At 37.9% G+C, this 23124-nt stretch overlaps 1 pseudogene; it reads left to right on the top strand.

Annotated features, from left to right (window-relative positions):
- Positions 1–586: 586 nt before the first annotated feature.
- LOC131828107 (small ribosomal subunit protein uS2-like) lies at positions 587–1515 on the top strand (annotated as a pseudogene).
- The last annotated feature ends 21609 nt before the right edge of the window (positions 1516–23124 follow it).

The following is a 23124-nucleotide window of genomic DNA, read 5'->3' as shown; positions in this document are numbered from 1 at the left end:
GTTAACTATTGGCTCTCAAATGAAACTCATACGTTAATGTTCAGGTAAAACAAAAATGAGACAACACAGTTTTAATAGATAGTTCTTCAATAAAGTTGTGGTTTATTTTTAAGATGGAAAAAAAAAAAAATAAAAAAATAAAAAAAAAAATAAATAAATAAATTTAAAAATTCAGGGTGCCTGGGTGGCTCAGTTGTTAAAAAGCATCTGCCTTTGGCTCAGGTTATCATCCCAGGATCCAGGGATCAAGCCGTGCATCAGGCTTCCTGCTCAGCAGGAAGCCTGCTTCTCCTTCTCCCACTCCCCTTGCTTGTGTTCCCTCTCTTGCTGTGTCTCTCTCTGTCAAATAAATAAGTAAAGTCTTTTTTAAAAAATAATTATTAATTAAAAAGTAAAACTGCAGAAATTTAAATCTCTATAATTTTATAGAGTGATATCTACATCCCCATGTCATTCCGAAATATTTGAAAAGACTAATATTCATTGAGTTGAAAGTAAACCAGTTTTCCCTTTCCATGTTACCCAGGGAAGGGTCCATAAGGTGTTGTTTCGCATTTCCATTGTAATTTAAAGGAAAACTTTCACAATGTCTGGAGCCCCGTATGTCCTGCAAATGAAGGAAGATGTCCTCCGATTCCTTGCAGCAGGAACCCACTTAGGTGGCACCAACCTTGACTTCCAAATTGAACAGTACATCTACAAAAGGAAGAGTGATGGCATCTACATCATAAATCTGAAGAGAACCAGGAGAAGCTTCCGCTGGCAGCTTGTACCATTGTTGCCATTGAAAACCCAGCTAATGTCAGTGTCATATCATCCAAGAATACGGGCCAGCAAGCTGTGCTGAAGTTTGCTGCTGCTACTGCAACAACTTGATTGCCAGCCACTTCACTCTTGGAAACTTCACTAACCAGATCCAGGCAGCCGTCTGAACGCTGAAACTTTGGTGGTTACTGATCCCAGGGCTGACCACCAGGCTCTTACAGAGGCATCTTATATTAACCTGCCTACCATCGCTCTGTGTAATGCAGACTCTGCTCTGCACTATGTGGACATTGCCATCCCTCGCAACAAGAAGGGGGTCAGTCAGTGGGCCTGATGTGGTGGACGCTGGCCAGGGAATTTCTGCCCACGTGTGGCACCATTTCCCGTGATCACCCATGGGAGGTCATCCCTGATCTCTAGCTCTACAGAGATCCTAAAGAGATTGAAAAGAAAGGGCAGGCCTCTAATGAGAAGGCTGTGACCAAGGAGGAATTTCAGGGTGAACCGACTGAGTTCAATTCTACTCCTGAGTTCACTGCTACTCCACCTGAAGTTGCAGACTAGTCTGAAGGTGTGCAGACGCACTCTGTGCCTACTCAGCAGTTCTGTACTGAGGAAGGGAAGTGGAGGGCCCAACCGGTCACTGAAGACAGGTCTGCAGCTCCCACTGCTCAGCCCACTGAATGGGTAAGAATAACCACTGAGCGGTCTTATGCTGCTCTTCCACAAATGCAAACAAAATGGAAATAAGGTTGATGGAAAATAAACAGTTTCTAAAAAAAAAAAAAAAAAAGATAAAGAAGGGTAAACCAGTTTTATAAATTTTATTTTCTAAAATTTACATATTTTTCCTAAAAATACGATTTTCATAAATAAAGTATTTTATACATTTTTCCTAATGAATTCTTGACCAGAACTACACATAAAGTGCCTATAAATTCTGGAGGAGAACTTAAAAGAATACTACAGAATAAAAATGTAAAATTCATATTTGAATATTATTATAAAATATAAGCAAATTTTATCTTAATTTTTAAATTCGGAATACTTTTGGTTAACTTCTGGTGGCAATGCATTAAAATAGGTATCTCACATGTAGTGGTGTTTGGATAACTAGTGTCATTATTTCAGTGTTATCAGCTTTTCAAGCCATTACTAAACTAGCAATAGCAAATTTGAGATATTACCCAAGAAATTTCAAGAGGAAATTTGCTAATTCCTGAAAATTTCCCAGAATACTAACTGAATGATTTTTATTTTAAACATGCTGTCAATTATTATAATTATCAAAGAAGACAGTCATATTCAGAGAAAAGAAAAAAAAGCATTTCTTATGAAGAACCACTTAAAATGACAGTAGTAATCATTTGCTCAACTCAAGAATATGGAGAGCACAGGGGGACGTTAAGGAAAAAAGAATCAATGGGAGAAATTGTAGGTTTTCAAAAACCAAGTTTTTTTTAACTTTTTTTAGAGCAGTTTTATATTCACAGCAGACTTGCGGGGAAGATACAGAAATTTCCTATATAGCACTTGCTCCCACACATGGATAGCCTTCCCTTTTATCTACAACCCTTACCAGAGTGGTATGTTTGTTACATTTGATCTACACTGAATATCATTATCACCGAGAGCCCCTAATTTACATTAGGATTTGCTCATAGTGCTGTACATTCTGTAGATTTGACAAATGTATAACGACATGTATCCAACATTAGAGAATCATACTATTTTCACTGTCCTAGAAAGCCTCCGTGCTCTACCTTTTCACTCGCTCAACACCTGGCAACCACTGATCTTTTTATTATCTCCACAGTTTTGCTTTTTCTAGACTATTATATAGTTGCATTCATATAGCACGCAAACTTTTCAGACTGGTTTCCTGCACTTAGTAACGTGCATGTAAGGTTGTGTTCCATGTGTTTTCATGGCGTTATAGCTCAGTTTTTGGAGAACTGAACAAAATCCCAGTGTCTGTACGTATCATAGTTATTCAACCAATTCACTTGCTGCAGGACATCTTAGTTGCTTCCAAGTTTTAGCAATTATGAATAAAGTTGTTATAAACATCCATGTATAGTTTTTGTGTGAACATAATTTTTCAACACCCTTGGATAAGTACCAAAGAGTGGGATTGCTGGATCATATGGTAAAAGTATGTTTAATTTTGTAAGAAACCACCAAACTGTCTTCCAAAGTGTCTGTACCATTTTGCCTTCTCACAAGCAATATATGAGAGCTCCTGTTTTTCCACATCGTCAGCAGAGTTTGTTGTTGTCAGTGTTCTGGATTCTGGACATTCTAATAGGTGTGTAATGGTGTGTCATTTTAATTCGCATTTTCTGATGATATATGATGTGGGTCAGGCATATTACTTTTATCTGTTTCAATTAGATCCCTGGCCATGACCTTTTCTTGTTCTGTCTTTTGAAATGAATTCCTCCATCTTGGCTTTTTGTCTGTCTCTTCTTCTGTGTGTTGGGAAAGTGGGTTATGTTCCCTGCTCCTGAGAGTAATGGCTATATGAGGTAAATGTCATATACCCTCAGGGCTTCAGGAAATATCTCTGGTGTATGCTGCATATACTCTACTGTGTTTTGGCTGCTCTATCCCTCAGGTCAGTCCTCTGCAGAGTTTCTCCTTGCCTGCAGTGGGGGATGTTTGGGCCTTGGCCAGAGTTAGGTGTGCTCTGGCCTACATGTTAAAAGAGACGCGATGCTGTTTCCACTAGAGCTGAAACTTTGCAGAACTTTATGGTCAGTAGATGTGGTGCAAGTGGAGCTTTACACTGATCTTTTGTGGGGAGGGCCTGCGGCTCTGGTTCTCAGGCACACTTGTTCAAGAAAAGCAATACCAGCAGAGTGCAGGGTGGCAGGGCTTGGTATAAGCAGTTTAGGCCACCAGTGGTGGCACTTGCTCTTTACTGAAGTTAGTTGATGCTGAGGGGCAGGGGAGGGAAATTGGACCAGTCCTCCCCTTCATCCCCAGAGAGGGGAGTTTATCCTGGCTGCTGTCAGGGAAACCCTCCCAGAAGAGCGAACAGTTCCCCTCATCCCAGGCATCCTTTAGATCACTGCCTTCACACAGTGTCCAGGTTGCTTGCCTGCCTGGAACAAAGCAGTGCACTTTGGGCTCTATACCAGTCAGGCTGGCTGAGTCTTAAAACTCCAAATTTTAGTGACCTTGTGGGACAGGGACCTGTGCCTGTCTTCTGGGAGAGATACTTTTGGCACTGTGATTGATGCAGGCTTGACCCAGAAGAGCAGTTGCACCAAACTGGACGCATGGTGTAAAGCACAGTAACGAGCCAGTGTCCAGCTTAGGAACCGTCAGCAGGTGTCTATATGCCCATACTGAGGGCTAGAGGAGGGAATGGCACCCATCCACTCCTTTGTCCCCTGAGAGGCAATGCCACCTCTCTCAGATGTGCTTCTAGAAGGTAAAAGGTCTCTCCAATGCATCCCAGGAGATCCTCAGATCATGCCTTCTGCCCCTAGGCTGTCTGCCTGTCTTCTGTACAGGAATTTTCCTGTGAACTTCAAACCACTTTTAAAAATTGTCCTCATGTTAAAAAATGTTAAGACAAAACCAACAGCTCAAAAATTCAATATTGTAAGATAAAACTAAATTATAAGAAAGTCATAAAATTCTTACTTAAAAAAAGAGGAAAAAGAAATTAAAAAGTGAAAGTAAAACGAAGTATCTTAAAAACAAGATGATAGAAGCCAAACTTACACTCTTATTTAACAGTAATAAACAGAGAATAAAATATATAAAACTTGTTTTAAAGTATTTTAGATATAAGAGGTAAGGAAAGAAAATGCAAGCTCAATGCAGATAATGTCAAGAGTTTTGGTTTTTTGACCCCTTACTCGTCATCTGAAGATATAAATCTCTTTGCAAAGATTTCCAAGTAAAGTTTCTTGACTAGAAACAAAAAGGTGAGATTATCAGAGCCTTTAGAGATGATCTTTGCTGCTTCTGTCCCTCTTTTCCTCACTCTTCCATCCAGGGCACGTATAACATTTAAGCAGTAAATGTGGCTCTACCCTTATAATGCCCAGTTTCCTTTGTCTTTCCCTGGACCTCCAATTTCCTGACCTCTGTCCTTGAAGTGCACAAGTAAATGAGTCAGCCACTGCCAATTCCATGTACTGCCATTTTGAGGTGCTATATAACACAGAATTGCCCAACACCTAAGCTACTCAGAATTCCAAACTATTCACCACTTACAATGCGGGTGTGGGGGAGAGAGTTGAGAAGTGGGCAGAAACTAGGAAAAATAAGCTTCAAAATAGCACTAGATTGAAGTGACATCAAAGAGAAGAAACACCTTCCCCCCCAAAATGTGTCTCAAATATGTATGCCAAAAGAAAGATTTGACATAAAGAAAGTAATCCCAAGGCACAGTATTCCTTTGTTATATTTTTCATCAGTCTAGTCTTTTCAATCAGTACCAACAGTCAGCAAACTTAAATTTCAATTAATTTTCCATTTTGCTTGAAATAGCAGTGGACTCCAGAACCATAAAGCTTGTAGACTCTGAAAATTATGTAATTTTATTCCCTGGCCTTAAACTACAGCCTTGGTCAATAAAAGATCAAATATTACCAGTTATTGAGATATTTTGAATGTATAAACATGCCATAGGTTCAAGTTCTAATTTCAACACTTCAGAAATTACTGAAGTCTGAGTGTTCCAGCCTGGTGTGATGAGACAATTCCCAGGGCACCATATATATAGTTTATCTTTTCAAGGGAGATATAGTGATACTTGACATCTTTTCAACAGAGTGCAAACTACTAGCTCAAGCTAGCTTACATTATCAACATTGGATCATGCTACGTTTCTTTCAATGATGTCGTATCTTTGCAAAGCTGGGTTTTCAGCAATTGGTTTAATAAAAAGCAAGTATCACTTGAAAGTCAACGTAAAACAGGAAATGAAAGTGGTAATGGGCAATCTGTGCAGTTTGGAAAGTTGTTCAGGGCCCATCAGGCACACACATCCTGCTAGTATATATGGGTATTTAAGAATGAAGTAAAAATATTAATTTTTGTTTTGATTTATGTATATTTTATTTTCAAATGGGAACTGTTAGAACCTAAGTTTGGACCAACAACTTAATAAAGGAAACTTTTAGGTGTGTCTTTTGGCAGAGTAATGTCATGAAAACTTACTAAGACACAAAGCATACTGTAAACTGAAAAAGTTTAGGAACCTCTGACTTCATTTATCTGAGGTATATTTTCTTTATCTATAAAATGAATATAAAACCAATTTCATTTGTGAAAGAGTACATAATTTATGTGAAAGTATCTAAAGGAACAACCCTAGAAACTACAAATATTCATTCTCCAATTTCCTGAATGATTAACTGAATTTTTCATTTTTGCAATATTATTATGTGAAAACTTTATGAAAGTACTACTTTAATATATAATATTTAAAATAATCTAGTTTATCTATGCAGTTATACCTGAGGAGACGGTATTCTGATTCCAGACCGTAGCAATAACCTGTTTCATGAATTAGCAAACATAAAGTAGAATATGTCCTGTAGAGTTTTAATATTGAGGGGGTTTTTGAAATAGATAAATCCTATATGGTATGTATAGAAAGGCTTGGTTAACCAGAACATTTGATTAACTAGAATACTCTATTTTCCTGAAAAATTTACTTGTAATTGAGTTCAGATTCATGTCATTTTCACTATTTCCTATAATGAGGTGGCTGTAACAAAAAATTTGAAGCTGTGTGAAATTTTTAAATTTCTTTTTCCGTTTCCGTAGACGTAAGGTCCAATGAAAGCCTCCTGAAGAAAAGCCAATGGACTGAGGTTCTACTCCCTTTTTAATGATTAACTTCAAATCATTTGACATCCCTAGGTATCAATTCTGTTCGCTCTAAAATGACAGGATCAATTCCCCTTGTGCTCCAAGAGCAGTAAGGGATGCAAAAAAGTATGAGCCAGTAGCATTATTAATGAAAAAGCCACGAACACATTATTTAACTTTAATAAGTTCTAATTTATCAAATGAAAATTATAATGTCACTTGTTTCACAGGGATGTTATAAAAATTAAATGAGTTCATTTATGTGTTAAGTTATGTGTTAAACTAAACAATTTGGCACTGTGGCTAGGATGAGGTTTTCATCATTTAATCCTAGGACAACTTACGGGGTACCTACTATTATCTCCTTTTTATCGGTGAGGTAGCTGGGACTCAAAAGATTACTAACCTGCCCAAAAGATGAGAGGCAGCAGCTAGAGTATTAAGTAAATTCATTCCGATTGCACAGCACAAAGACAAGTTACCTCTGATGATAGGTGTCCACTCCAAGGATAAGTTACATAGAAGAAACGAACTTAGCAGTAGTAGAGTAAGTCCTCATGAGAACTGGCCTGTCTCTCTGGGTACCTCAGCAATTCCAGTTGAAAACCATTCTCTTGACTCAGCTTCTCTACTTATGCTTCTTCTCCCGAAGCTGCATCTTTGTGTACATCCACTGCCAGTTATGCTAGAAAGCATCATGCTTGTGAGTATCTTATAGGCAGAATTCTTTCAGTTATTTCATATAGTGGTTCCCATAAATTAGAATTACCAGAACTTTAAAAACATAGCAATCCTGGCTCTGGCCCAGATAAAGTGAATCAGAATCTCTGGGGCCGGGGGATGTAGACTGAAGTCAGCAATATTAAGTGCCCCTAAGCAAGCCCAATGTGCAGCCAAGGCTGAAATCCGCTGGACCTCAATGAATGCTTTTGAGTCAGGAGCTGACCCATGGTCCATTGAGTGATATCTGATATATGACATCTTCTGAAGGAAATATGGCTGGAATTTCAGATTTTTCTGATGTGCAGTAAAGTATTAACCTTGCCCCATGCGGTGCCTGGGTGGCTCAGTCAGTTAAGCAGCTGACTCGTGGTTTCAGCTCAGGTCATGATCTCAGGGTCATGAGATCGAGCCCCACGTCCAGCTCCCTGCCCAGCATGCAGAGTCGGCTTGCCCCTCTCCCTTTCCCTCTGCCCTTAGCCCACACACCCAGGCACACATGCACACTCTCTCTCACTCTCTCTCAAACAAATATATAAAATCTTTAAAAAATAATAAAACAAAATAAAGTATTAACCTTGCCCAAAGAGAAATTAGCCTTTGCCCTCAGGTCCTGACAGCTAACTTCTCAGGTCATGCCTTTGGAATGCTTGCTTAATAAGAGTATTTCTGTGTTTTCTTGGGAACAATGGACCATGTCAGAGAGTTTGTGCTTGTCACTTACGGTTGAGGAGCCTTGAGCCACAGGGTGTCAGTTTGACCTCTGGAGGAGCTAGAGACGGAGATCAGCCGTTTGGGTGATCAAACCTATTTATGTGACCAAGTAAAAACTCTGGGCACCAAATAAACTTTCCTTCTTGACAATACTCTGTAAGTGTTGTCACACATTGTTGCTGGGAAAAGTTAGTGCTGTCCCTAAAATTCCCATGGGAAGGGAATATCTGGGAGTGTGTGCCTAGAACCCTTCTGGATCCTTCCCTCTGCACGTCTCCCCTTGTTTCATTTTCACCTATAACCTGTGCTGTAATGAACTATCACTATGAGTATAATGGTTTTGCTGAGTTCTGTGAGTCCTCCTAGTGACTTATGGAACCTGAGGATAGTCTTGGGGACTCTCAAAGTTGCAGGTGACATCAGAAAAGAGAGTAGTTTTGGGAATTTCCTATACTCAGTGTGTGGCCTATTCAGTTTACCCAGCTCAGATGATCTCTGTGGAGACCCCAACAACCCATACTGTGTAATTCTCCCTTTGAGTGGCAGCAGGATCCTTTCATATTTCATACCTTTAAAAATTTTTTTTTAATTTATTTATTTGACAAAAGAGAGAGATCACAAATGGGCAGAGAAGCAGGCAGAGGGGGAGGGGGAAGCAGGCCCCCCACTGAGCAGAGAGCCTGAGGCAAGGTTGGATCCCAGGACCCTGGGATCTTGACCCGAGCCAAAGGCAGAGACTTAACCCACTGAACCACCACCCACTCCCATTTCATACCTTTTCTCAGCTTTTCCCTTTGTGAGAATGGTTTTATTCATCTTCATCACCTATTTACTCCTCTTCATTTGTCATAAATTGTCTCAAGGGTCACTTGCTTCCAGAAACCTCCACAACCCATCTGGATTACATGTTACCCCTTCATGTTTTCATAGGACCTTGTACTCACATCTAGCATACACTTATCAAATTTTAATACACATGTCTGAAGTTTGGCATTTTTCTTTTCAACCAGGTTTATATATCCTTGATAGAACCTTAACTGAGCTCCAATTTTAACATCAGAGGAACTTCAGTATTTCCTATCCATCTTACCCAATTTCTCATTTCTTTGGTGCTCTCTGCTCAATGTCTTAAAGTCATGGATATTGTGTTATTATACTTAACCTTTTTATTTGTGAGACATTCTGGAAAAACAAAAACAAGTGTAACCAAGAGAAGGAATTAGAAAAGAAAAAAATGAAGAGTGAAATATCTTACTAGTTCCAAATGAAAGTAGAGGTGGTGAAAAAGTTTGATGAATTAGGAAAATAATACAATGGTAGTCAAAAAGTGATGGGGCCAAAGAATTTACAGTAAGAATCATAATAAAATGATCATTTATTTAAAAAATGAGTAGATGTAAATGAGAATTTAATAAGGATAGAAAGAATTGAAAGCTTTTTCAATTCAATTGAATTGAAAGCTAAACCTATTGGCAATAGGTTTACTACTTTAAAAGATGGTATGTATTATATTTCTCTTTCGTGTATTTTCAGTAAACATGGCTATTTCCAGGAACGTGACTCATTAACAGGATGCAACTAAAAAAATATCTACTAACAGACTGTGAGTTTCAGTAGGAGGGACTTTTCTCTCTATGTCTCTGGCACAAAGCACAGGCCTGGACTGTGTTTGTTAAATAAATGAATGCCCTACAAAGAGAAGATAAACCTTAGAGAAAGAAAACCCCTGTTCTGACACCATGTTAAAATTATGGGTGCCACTGAAATTATCCATAACAAGGGGGAATTATTTAGGGCAAGGACTCCCACATTCCTCCATGCCTTGGTCCAGCACCAGTCAGTGATTAAGTTGCCATTGATTTCTCTGGGGGAAAAAAAGATACTATAATAGGTTTAACCTAAAGCTAAACTAATTTCCACATTCATAATTTCTGCCATTGTGTTTTCCCTATTTGCCTTCTAAAAACATTTTTATCCACTATAATAAAAATGGGTAGTAATTGGTTCACTTTATTAACATAATTACTTGGCCAAGTAGAAAAATCACAGCACTCTGATAATTCTCAAAAATTGAGGGGAAATACTGCTGATATATGAAGTTCAAAAGTCTCAGCATGTTCAGAAAGTATTATAGATGCTTCAGAAAATGAGAATAAATAAGCTCTGAGAAGGGACACCTGGGTGGCTCAGTTGATTAAGCTTCTGCCTTCTGCTGAGGTTGTGATCCCACCTAGTCCCACATCCGGCTCCTTGCTCACCCTGGAGTCTGCTGCTCCCTCTGCCTGCCACTCCCCTTGCTTGTGTGTGCTCACTCTCTCTTCCTCTCTCTCTCTCTCTCTGTCAAATAAATAAATAGAATCTTAAAAAAAAAAAAGGAAAAAAAGAAGAAGAAGCTCTGAGAAGACACTGTGTGACCCAAACAAGCAGAGAAATGTGGAGCTAGTTATGCTCCCCAGTGACCAGAGAGGCAGAGTCATGAGCAAACCATAGCAACAGAGGGAAATGCTGCAGACTTTGTCAGAGCCACACACGGAGTGGCTACGGGATCCTGCATGAAAAAAAATCTTCAGAGAAGATTTTGACATTGGGAAATATCTTTTGTGGAACATTGATATTATGATTTTACATCACTATAAATAAACTTGCGAGAAATACTTTTGCTCCTTTTATCAAATTTTTGTTCAGAATGTATTAGAGTTATCACACATGAGGAGAGTTTGATGCCGCTGAGCCCTCAGAGAAGATTTGTTAGTATTTTGAGTAGCAATTAAGACAAGTGCAGGGTCCCATAAAATGTAATTTTTTAATGTATTTCTTTATTCAATAGTAATAGTAATTAAGTGAGTCTATTTGAATCTCTGGAAATACAACTATTAATGCATTTTTGTATTAACATTAATTTTAATTATTTTATTTTTATGATTTTTCAAATAGTTATTCAGTCCTTGTTTATTGTTTTAAAATTCTAATTGAAATCAATTTTTTCACAACATTTTTTTATTTTGATCACAGCATCCATAAATTTATTAAGCTATACGTAGGGGATTACTCTGTCAAGAATATTGTAAGATTGTACCCTTCTCTTGTGGCAAAGTTATCTTCCATTGTTATCCCCTATAGCAGAATACATAGACCAAGGATTTAAAAATGAATGTAAATTCATTTTTAATAATTAAAATTAAAAGAATGTAAATGGTAATAAACACTCACCTTTTTCACATTCCTGAAAAATTCAATTTCACAGACATACATACAAAACTATAACTTTCTTTACTTGCCTGAAACTCAATTTCTATTTTGAACATCTATCTCATCAGGATGAGAAATGTTAATCTTAGCTAATTTGAGCACCCAATATTTATTTTCCTGGGGCTCTAAATCCTGGGTGATTACAGACTGTCTGAGCTTAGGGTAGAACATATTTGGACCTCAACTGATAGGATTCTGTAGAAGTTTCCTAGGAGGTCCATCATCTCATCCAATCATCAGCCCATACATGACGCTCTTAGGCAATCTTCATTCCTGCTTGGGTACAGGTACAGCAGTTCTCTCCACTGCTTCCATATTAACCTTAGTGGTTTTGTACTTCAGGGCTGCTATAACAAAAATATCCTAGACTGGGTGGCTTATAAAGTACAGAAAGTTATTTCTCACAGCTCTGGAACCTGAAAGTCTGAGATCAGAGTTCCAGGATGGTGAAGTTCTGTAAAGATCCCCTTCCAGATTGTAGGTTGCTGACCTTTCACTGGGTCCCCATAAGGTGGAGGGGACCACATACAGGGGGTATCTCTGGGGCTCTTTTATGAAGGCACTAGCCCCATTCATAAGGGTTCCACCCTTATGATTTAAGTAGTGCTCAAAGGCCCCACCTTCCCATCTGGTTTTGTGGATTAAGTCTCAACAGTGAATTGAGAAGAGGCAGAGTAGAAACATTCAGTCTGTAGCACTTAGGGGCCAGGAATCATCTCTACCAAGGCTCTCTCTGTTCTTTCCGCCTGGATGCATCAAGCAGTCATTCCCTCTCTGAAGTTTTGCCACATCCCAAAACTCTTAGGTCTGAAAATTAATTGAAGATTCTGTCTCAGGAGCAGGGGTATAAATCCCCCTCTCTGTGACCCAAAACCGCCAGCTCCTTCAGGCCTGGGAAAACATTTGGCTCTATCCACTGGAAACTTCCACCCTTAATCTTGTTTCGAGAGTAAAAGAACCATCTCTCTTTATCAGATGTTTTTGCTTCAGAGGGCACCTAATGTAATCTCCACAGTGTACTCTTTTGGAAACACAAAAGCCACAGACTCCAATCTTTTTTTTTTTTTTTTTACTTCCCAACCTACAAACACTTACTCATAAGGGGAAATTTCAGGAGGAAACATCCATTTTTTTTTTAAATGATAATGTTATTTTGGGGACACATGGGTGGCTTACTCAGTTAAGTGTCTGCCTTCAGCTCACGTCATCAACTCAGGGTCTTGAGGTCAAGTCCCATATCAGTCTCCTTGCTCTGCAGGGAAATTCTCCCTTTGCCTGCCACTCTTCCCTGCTTATGCTCTCTCTTTCTTATAAATAAATAAAAATCTTTTTAAAAAATAAATAAAATAAAATTATATTGTTATTTTCTAAACCCATCAAGTATTTCCAACCATTTAATATAATTTTTCTTTCAATATTTGATTATCATTTTACAGATAATCCATTGTTGGGTGCCTAGGTGGCTCAGTCAGTTAAGCAGCTGCCTTTGGCTCAGGTCATGATCTCATGTCCTGGGATTGAGCCCTGTGTTGTTCTTGCTGCTCAGCAGGGAGCCTGCTTCTCCTTCCTATTTATGTTTTCATTCTCTCTATATCAAATAAATAAGTAAAATCTTTCCAAAAAAGAAAATCCATTGTTTTTCCCTCCCTTTCAGTATGTTCTGGTGCTTTTAGATCTCCAATAAGAATTTTAAAATTTTGATTTAATGTAAATACAACAAAAATATTTGTAGGTTTTTCCAATATTTGTAATATTCTACAGGATTTGAAAGTATTTAATTCTACCTAAATAAGTTCAAGATGGTAGACAAGAAAAGTATAGCAGTACATTCTGAAGAAAAATGAGGTTTGTGATTTAGTCTGAAATTTACAAGATGTGAATTACAGTTCATGCATGTTCTTTTGGTTTGCTAATTTGTAATGCATGCACTGAATAATGGAAATAGCCTCAGGAAAGAATTGTATATTTTCAAGACTTTGGAGGATGATATTTGAAAATCTAGTGGTTCAATTTATAAACTATTAAATATGATAGAATGGTTAACCCATTCCCAGATATGTAAAAGTTCTATCTTAGACAAGAATTGAGGGGTGAGTATGTTTTAAATACTTTTAAAAAGAGAATTAATGAAGGGTGGGAAAGAAAATACTCAGTATGAGATAGAACTGCTCTTTAAAATTAGAAAGCAAGTGATTGCATTGAAATCTTCTTCTACTCGTCTTGGTTCCCAATCCTAACTGAATATTAGAAACACCTTAGAAAGATTTTATTTTTATTTTTGTATAAACATATAATGTATTATTAGCCCCGGGGTACAGGTCTGTGAATCACCAGGTTTACACACTTCACAGCATAGAGAGAATTTTTTTAAAACACCTGTGTTTTAGGTCCATCTGTAGTGATTCTGATTTAATTGATCTCAAATGAGGCATTGAAAAAAAATTCAAGGGGCACCTGGGTTGCTTAGTGGGTTAAAGCCTCTGCCTTCGGCTCAGGTCATGATCCCAGGGTCCTGGGACTGAGCCCCACATCAGGCTCTCTGCTCAGCAGGGAGCCTGCCTCCCTTCCTCTCTTTCCACTTGCTTGTGATCTCTCTCTCTCTCTGTCAAATAAATAAATAAATAAAATCTTTAAAAAAAAATTTTTTTTTCAAGATGATTTAAAACATGTAGCCAAGACTGAGTACCACTGTTCTATCTCATTAGGTCAGAGAGCAGCTAAACACAAGAAGGAAAAGTATACAGAGATAGTTTCCCAAATGAATAAAATTAAACTATTCTGTATCTAGTCCTTACAAGTAATCCACAGCAGTAATCCACAATGTAAGAATAAATAAATGCTCTTTAAATAGGGACTACCCAGAAATGATAGGAATAACTAGATATTATTTTTATAAATCAATTCATACTATCATACATCCAAGCCACCCATTTTCCATGCCCTGATGAGTAGAAAGCAAAGTCATTGATCGACCTGGGGAGGTGGGGTAGGGATCTTAAAAGACTGAGCTAGATTTGATAGAAGCAAGGCTAGCCCAGAAATTAAGAACTCTGGAAGCCTAGATGTAAGGATGGGTCCAAAATGATAAGAAAACTTGGACCAGAAACAATAGAGGATAGACAAATCCAAGGATATATTCAGAAATGGACTCCCAAACAGCAAGTCAGTGGAAGAAAGTATTTTAGGAACAACAGAGAGTCTGTGGGTGTAGAGCACAGTTAGAAAATGACCACCAGAAAGGATGTGACTTAATTTATACGGAATGGTACTCAACAAAATCATTATTATTATACCAAGATGTTCTTGAATCCACACTGACCTGCTGTTTGCAGATATTGGACTACAACTCTGGTATTATCTATGAATTGCCATCCATCAAAATTTCTGGGGTCTGGGAAGAAGAAGGAGGTGAAGATATGAATATGTAGGCATGTGCATGCCCTGAGCAGGGAATCTAGTAAGAGAAAGAATTAAAGATGGAGGTCACAGCAGAGTGACCATCTTTCTGCCTGACCTAATGGACTGGTATAGACATCATATGGAAAGACAAGTTTGGGAGTAGACAAACCTAGTGAACTTCTCTAGGAAAGCCGATGTGGGAATCCAAGCACAAGAAATCTCAAGGAGTCTTGTTTCAGGCCTAGGAGACAGATATAAAACAACACCAAATTAAATCAAAAACTGCATTTTACCTGTTCTTCCACGAACTAGAGTTAAGCCCTGGGGCTCAGGGTTGTCGCTAGCAACCTGACTTCTAGGGCATAGAAAAAATATTAGTGAGAGAACACAGGGGTCCCTGAATACCTGTGAGGTATCTTCAGAAGGTAAGTTAATACATATGAAGAGTCTTGGGGGTTAAGGGTGGGTCTTGCCTGAACAGGCTAAAAAGCCCTCTATTTGGATGTTAAAAGCAAACAACTTCATTTATGCCTACAGGCTTCAGCAAGGGTTATTTGAATTACATGATGACTTAATAAAACATTGTTGCAAACTCCTTCTATCAAGTCATCTCACTTTAACTTTACAGAAACCCAATAGATGAAAAGACAAGTTTTATTCCCATTTAACATTGAAATTCAAAAGATAAATACCTGCTAAATATCACCCACAGAGCAATGCCACAGGGCATGCTCAAGGCATAAGTAAGGCCTTTGTTCAGAACTATAGCTCTTTACTGAAAAAGTCTGTATTCAAAAGAAGAAACAGAAACCACAGAATTTGTTACCTAATAATGAGATGCTCACATACCAATACATTGGGAAATGTCTGTCAATAACACTAAATGCTAAGAGGAATTTATGAGATGAGTCCTATTGGTATCATGGATACCAATGAATATTATTTTCAATAATACTTGAAAGATAATGAAACCTTTCTTTTATAACTAGCTCTCATACCAACTACTCGTGAAAACTGAGAGAATAATATGAAATTATGCTCCTGGCAATTATGCATAATATAATTTTTTATGCTGTCTTGACCAGTTTTAAGGCCCTATCTAGATGCTGGTCAGTTCCCTTTCTTCAGCAGCTGATTGAGTCCATATGCACAGCTACTTCCCTCATCAGACTCTTGAAATGCCAATAGAGTATTACCCCCACCTTAAAAGACCACCAGAGACGTGAGTCAAAGCCAATCAGCAAGGGTCGTTTATTGCAGGTTCGAACCTGGACCTCTGCGCCGCTCGTTGCCGATAACGCCGAGAGGTCCGGAGCTGGGTCGGTGCAGGATTTTTATAGACAGATACAAACAAGTTTCGGGTGGGACTGAGCTGATTGACAGTTTGAACAGGCATACTTGGCGTCAGTGGATTGGGTCAGAGGACTCCCCCGCGCGAAAGCAGACAAAGCAATCTTACAGAAGCAGAACTGGCCGGTTAGCCCACGCATGCGAAAAAAGCACTATCAGGATATTGAAGGCCTGGTTACTATCAAGTAAAGACAATTGGGAGTCTCCTGGTGGAATGTTACATTCCTGCTATCAAGCATCCTTGTTAATGAGATTTAGGTTTAGAAGAAATTTAACTTTATTTACTTTTCCTTCTACCTCCGCCTCCTTCAGTTTTTCATGGAGGGGAGGGTGACCTTAGGGCTATTGATAAGGTAACTTCTTTGTTGTAAATCTCAAGGACATTTGCAAACCAAGGGAGACTCCTACCTTGCAGGACTGTGATCTCTGCAAGTTAACTATTTATCGTTTTATGGCAGTCAGGGGTGCCTGAGGAATGCTACACATATGGAGGGGAGCGGGTGAAGGGGGGGGGGTGCAAGGCGCCAGCTTTTGCTTTGTCCTCAGCCAGCCTCCTGCTCCTTCACTCTCACACTCTGGGCCACTGTGCATTAGCCGTAATTGCATCAGGGCTGGGTACCAAACGTCTACGGGCAGACTCCCTATTCCAGAGCCTGCAAATTATTCATATTAGTCAATCCATAGGGAGTCTACAAAACCTAGCTCATCTCACCCCTCTTGTCATCTTAACTTGCCTCCTACAGTTCCAGCTTGCTATTACCCTGTCCTTGAATACAGCCCTGTGTGTGTCCCTGAGTGACAACTTTATCTTACTTGGGGCAGTAAGTAACAAAGGGAAGGGTGGTAACTTTCACCTACCGTATCTATCCAGTGTCAGCATGTTCTGTTCGGAAGTTAAAAAAACAAAAAAACCAAAACCCTTTAAGTCTTATGGACTGAATGTTTAAGTTTCCCCCAAATTCATATGTTGAAGCACTAACCCTCAATGTGATGGTATTAGGAGATGGGGTCTCTGGGAGGTAATTAGCTTTACATGAGGTCCTAAGGGTAGATCCTCCATGATGGAATTAGTGCACTTAAGAGACGAGGTATCAGAGCTCCCTCTCTCCACCGCAGAAGGCACCTATCAGCTAGACAAGAAGAGGGTCCTCCCCAGAACCCAATCATACTGTGAAAAATAAACTTTTGTTGTTTAAGCCATTCAGACTATGGTATTATTGCAACTGGAGCTTAGACAAAGCCTTAGAAATACTATGGAATGAAGGCAAGTTGAAGTAGGTCTTTGGGGCTACATGTTCTGGTGTTCTGACTTGATATAAGTACAGAGATTGGGGAATTAGGTAGCTAGCTTGACTCTCTTCTACTATATCTTCCAAATATCTGTTATCTCCTTATGGACTTTTAATGGGTGAGATTGTGTTTGAGGCACCTGCCTAAATGCGGGACCACAACCATAAAAAGAGATCTCTTTGTTTTAGGAAGAATTTAGATTTAGGGGGAATTTAGATGACCCCAATTTACGCTGGTTTGGATAATAGTTGGCTGGCTAGCTGGATACAGGGCCATGCCACCAGTTCTTGGAGAGTCTAAGCCTTGCAGTTTTCATGTGGGAACACTGAATAACAGAAAAACATGAAAATGTAAAACCAGTTTACATTGCTTTTAACTTGTTAATACCTCATATCATACCACCATATCATAAACCCAGAATATATTTTTGAAGGGCCCAGGGCTAGAAAGTCAAGCCATCACATATTTCTCGCACTAAAGAAACCCAAGCATTTATTTTACTAATAAACACATCCTTCCTCATGTATAGTAACATGTGCTGTAATGTTGGCATCTAATGTGACTTACGAGTGAGAAAAACAAAAGGGGAGACTGGGAATTAGGAAGACTTACAAGGATAAAATTCAAGCAATGACTGAGATCAGAAATAAAGGCAGAAAGAAAGAAAAGTTACCTCTTACAATGGCAGGTGGTAATACAGATAAAGCAGGAATGGGGGAGCTCATCCTGCTCACCTCCTGCTCACCATTGCCTTTGAAATCTGTAGGGTATCTGCATATGGGAGATATGTAAGGTGTCTGAAAATTAGACTCCAGCTTGAAGCTGTATTTGATATGCTGTCACTGATTTTGGAAGCAAAAAGGGAACTTCAACAGCAGATAGCTTCAGGTCACTATGAAAAAGGAAATGTAAATAAATTCCTTGCATTCTAGCTAAAGCTCTTTATTGATGAAAACTAGAAAAGAACTATGACATTCAACTTCAGAAGAAGGTTAAAGAAAGCTTTGAGATCTACAAAACTATTTAATGGAAGCAAAGGACACTTGAAGTTTTTTAAAGCCTAAGAATATAAATATAATACTCTGTAATTTTTTTAAAGGTAGCAATTTAGGCTGTTCCTTTTGAAAATTCTAATCATTTCAAAGACTTCTTAAATATATTAAACTAATTTTAGAGCTTGTTATGTTAATCCTTGTACTGATATGGAAAAAGCAAGAGAGAAGTCATTTTGGAGGATGCTATAGATATCAGGTACAAATTTAGCAGCAACCTGTAGATCCCATAAGAAAAATGTTTTCTAATATACAGGAGACTTGGAATAAAGAAATGGCTGAAGAGCAAATTGCCTTCATTGTAAAAATTATAATCTCTTTCTGGCAAATCAAGGTACTCTCAGTGTATTTGAAATTGCTTTAAGAGATAGTTCATTTAAGTTACTTTTCAAGTTTGATTAGCATTCATTTTATCTAAGGAAAAACATTGTTCATACACAATACTATAATTACATCAATTTGCCATGCTAAGCTAAAAGATTTTCCAGACATTTGCAGTTGATGATTAAAAATTAATTCAATTTTTTTCTTATACTATTTTCACCTTAACAGTACTTCTTCCTACAAAAAAAAAAAGAAAGAAAGAAAGAAAAGAAAAGAAAGAAAGAAAGGAAAAAGAAAAGAAAGAATAATATAGAGAGTTTGCAATAGTTGCCTAGAAATAGAATCCTAGTGGCCTAGAATCATTGAATGACTTCAGAGGAATTTGCACTTACACACTATCTTACTGATCCTTGCCTGGCCTAAATCTAATTATTCAATTTTTCCTAATTTACATTTCAAGAAAATAGAAGGATGTGAGACAAGCAGTGTGGCTATCGACAAGCAAAGTCAAAGGTAATCCATTGAGCTCTAAGGGCCTCCAGCATGAAGCTAAAGAGAGCTTTCCCAAGGACAAAATGCCTCCAAGGAATTTTCATCAAACCTAAGATAGTCAAATCTTTTAAATTGGCATACATTCCTAATTGATGGTGCTAGGAAAGCCTAGTTTAACCAGCATTCTATTTTCTTTCATTGTGGAACACAAAATAGTGGGCTGCTGAATATTGAGGGCATGTTAGAATGGATGAAACGTGGAGGAAAACAACTGGGCACATTCTTCAAGAAGAAACCAAAGAAGTAACATGGTACCACATATCATATTAATGTTCTGTGAAGAACCCAAGGGAATGCATAATACTAATGATCTGAGACATGGCAGTCATTATCTTTTTTTAATGTCTTTATTTTTCAAAATTATTTAATACACATGTATAATTTTATATGGCATATTAATAGTTTCTGTTTTCTATTAGCTTTGGGTCTTTTTAAAATACTACTTCTTTTCATTGTTTGGCTCTAATTTTGACCCCCTCTGGTGATCCCTATCCTTGTATTCATCTCCTGCCCTGGGGTGTGGGTGGGAACCTTTCTCCTAATCAACAGAGTATAGAAAAGGCGATGGGATGGGAAGTCACTCTTCTAGTTACATTCCTTTTTGTAAGACTCCACTTAGCTGATTTATCAAAAGACTATCTTGCTGAAACAAGCAGCCAAGTTGCGAACAACCTATGGAAAGAGACATGTGACAAGAAATTGCAGGTGGGCTCTAGGACATTAGAGTGGCCTGGAGCCAACAACCTGTGAGAAGATCAGGCCCTCAGCTGTAGAGTCGCAAGGAAGTGAATACCACCAACAGTAGCAGTGTGAGCTTGGAAATGCATCACGAGCTTCAAAAGGGAATACCATCCTATTAACGCCTTAATAACACCTTAGTAGATGTTTAGCAGAGGTTTCAGCTGAGCAGGTCTGACTCCTACACCATTAAAAACTATGAGAAAATAGGTGTATTATTGTTTTAAGCTTCTAAATTTTTGTTAACTTGTTACACAACAACAAAAAAACTAATATAATACCTTTCTTTTTTTTTTTTCCTTCTGCCTACCCACAGCATCACTGCCACCATCACCACCTAGGTAACCCAGGTGAGAGACTCTTAGATTATAAAATTGTAACTATTCATAAAATACATGTATATTTATAGTGTGGGGAATCTTACTTATATTTCAAAACTTGGATATTGTGCAACATCATCAGCACCTTGCTTTTCTCACTCAACAATACCTCATGGAAGGCCTTCCAAGTTTCCTAGTATGGTTCTATACAGTCTTTTTAATGGCTACAAACTAGTCCATGGTATAAATGTGCTATCATGGGCATTCGCTTTGTTTCCAGTTCTTTGCCAGTATGAATAATGTTACAACCAATATTCTGTATACAATCTTCATGGGTGCTATTATTTCTACTGGCTAGATTCCTAAAAGAGAGACTGCTAGATCAAAGTCAACTATGCATTTGTTTCTTTTAACAGACAGTACTACATTGCTTTCCAAAAAGGATGCAATTTCCATTTTTGTTAGTAAAATCTGAAAATACACTCATCTCCCCATTCCTGGGCAGATAGTGGTGTTTTCTTTCTTTTTAATTTTGGCTAGTCTAAGGGATACCCAGGTGTAAATTTAATTTACTTTTTGCCTGCCTATGAGGGGTTCAAATCTGTTATTTGGTTTTCTATATTTGCCTAGTTTTAGCTTTTGCATATTCTCTTGGATTAGCTTATCATACATTTGTAAGAACTCTTCGTGTACTATAGATATTAGTCTTCTGTGTACTGCATGCTAATATATTTTCCAAATATACTGTTTTTGCTATTCAATTTTTTAAAAATAAAAGCTCTTTCCTCCTCCCCACCCCAGTTTATACCCATGTTCTTCTAGAGTTTCTTATTATGTTTTTGTCAAATTTAATTTCTAATCCATCCAAAATTTGTCTAGTTGACCATGTTAAAATTTGTTTATATGGTATGGTGTGAGGTACTGGTACAATCTTATTTATTTCGTGATGGGTAACCAGTTGCAGTAGCACCATATGGTGCAAAACCCATAATTTTCCCAATAAGTTAAAATACCACCTCAGCCATATGTTAAATTATCCTCCTCACTAGGATTTATTTTCACATTTTTTATTCTTTTCCACTGGTCTGTTCTGATGCCAATGCCATATTGATATAAATACAGTGAATTACAGCATGTTCTCATCTAGTAAGGCAAGTTCTCCTTCTCTAGTCCTCTTTTTGAAAATATCTTACCTTATCTTAGGCATTTATTCCTTCAGAAAAAGTTTAAAACACTTCATCAGATTAAAAAAATTGTTGGGAATTCTAATTTAAAAAATGACTTTCATTTTTATATTAACATTTAGAAGGTTCACATTTTAATGTTATTAGTCCTTTTCATCCAAAAATGTATTCCAGCCCTTTATTCATGTTATGTTCTACCATACAAATCTGTAGTTTTCTACATGAGGATGAGTCCAGCACCAGTTCTCTCCTTTTGACTCTCTTAGGATCCAGGGACTCGCTAGAACATAGACGTCATAAGCTCAGAAAATTTTGTTTTTGTAGGTAACAAATACCTACAAATTATAGGTAGGTAAATAAATAAATCTTTAAAAAGACATCGAATGCAAGGGAAATGACAGTAATTACCATTTGCTTTTGTAATTCCCATAAGTAGGACACATTATCTGTCAAATCAGTGGAATCAGATACACTGATACTAAATTATAGTTGTTGCTTTCTTTTTTTCTTTTTATGCTAACTGTAAACAACTTTCAGAGGGTTGTATTCCTTGCCAGACTGTGGTATATAAACTGTGAGAGAAGGTTAGTTTGGGTTGTGAAGAGATGAATGGAAAAGGAAGAAAGCCTTTGAGATAATAACACATAAATGCATGGACACACACATACACACACACACACACACACACACACACAAAATCAGGTATATTTTTTCCCAGACAAATATTTCATCAGATTTAAAGTCAAACAAAAACACGGTAAGCTTTCTTTAATTCTACCACCACTGAAAATAAAATTTTAAATTGCCAATATATTTTAACAAGACCACTTTTATCCTAGAAGCCAAATAGACAAAATCTGAGATTTTTACTATCAACTTTGTAAGATTTATCATTCGCTGGAGTAAATAGAAGAATAACTGTGTGCTTAAAGCTTCCATCTTAAATATTTGACACTAAATTAAAGATCAATGTAATTATATTTCCCTTATTTGTAATTGGGCCCCTGTTGCTCTAGTGGCCTTCTTTCTTCCTCTAGTAATAGGATAGCTCTGTTAGACACCACAAGAAGCAATATTCTTTTACTTTGAATGATTATGCCTTCTTTCTTTCATAGCTCCTTTGCCCAACTTGGTTGTAGACTGATAAGTAATTTCCCATTTTGCAAGGTTAAGAGATAACTTTTCAAGTATCTCTATAACTGAAAGCAAATGGAATACAAAAAAGAAGCGTTTACAGCAATTCGAATTTCATTTTAAAAGATTATTGTTCTGGGTGCCTGGGAGGCTCAGGTGGGTAAGCAACTGCCTTCAGCATGATCCCAGGGTCCTGGGATGAAGCCCCACATCAGGCCTCCTACTCAGTGGGGAGCCTGTTTTTCCCTCTCCCTCTGCCGCTCTGCCTACTGTGCTCTCTCACTCTCTCTGTCGAATAAATAAATAAAATTTCTTAATTAAGAGTATTACTCCTAGAAACACACAGGTTTACATAGGTCCCATCAATTTTAAGTGAAAGGATCAATTTTATAATATAGGACTGTCTCAAATGATGACTACTATATGGCACCTATACTGCTTTGTTGCTCTCAGAATTTCTTACTTCATTAAATAAAAGGCATATTTTTCCCAGAA

Source organism: Mustela lutreola, chromosome 3, assembly GCF_030435805.1.
Source record: "Mustela lutreola isolate mMusLut2 chromosome 3, mMusLut2.pri, whole genome shotgun sequence".
In the NCBI taxonomy this organism is placed as follows: domain Eukaryota; kingdom Metazoa; phylum Chordata; class Mammalia; order Carnivora; family Mustelidae; genus Mustela; species Mustela lutreola.
This window is presented reverse-complemented; position numbering and strand designations above follow the sequence as displayed.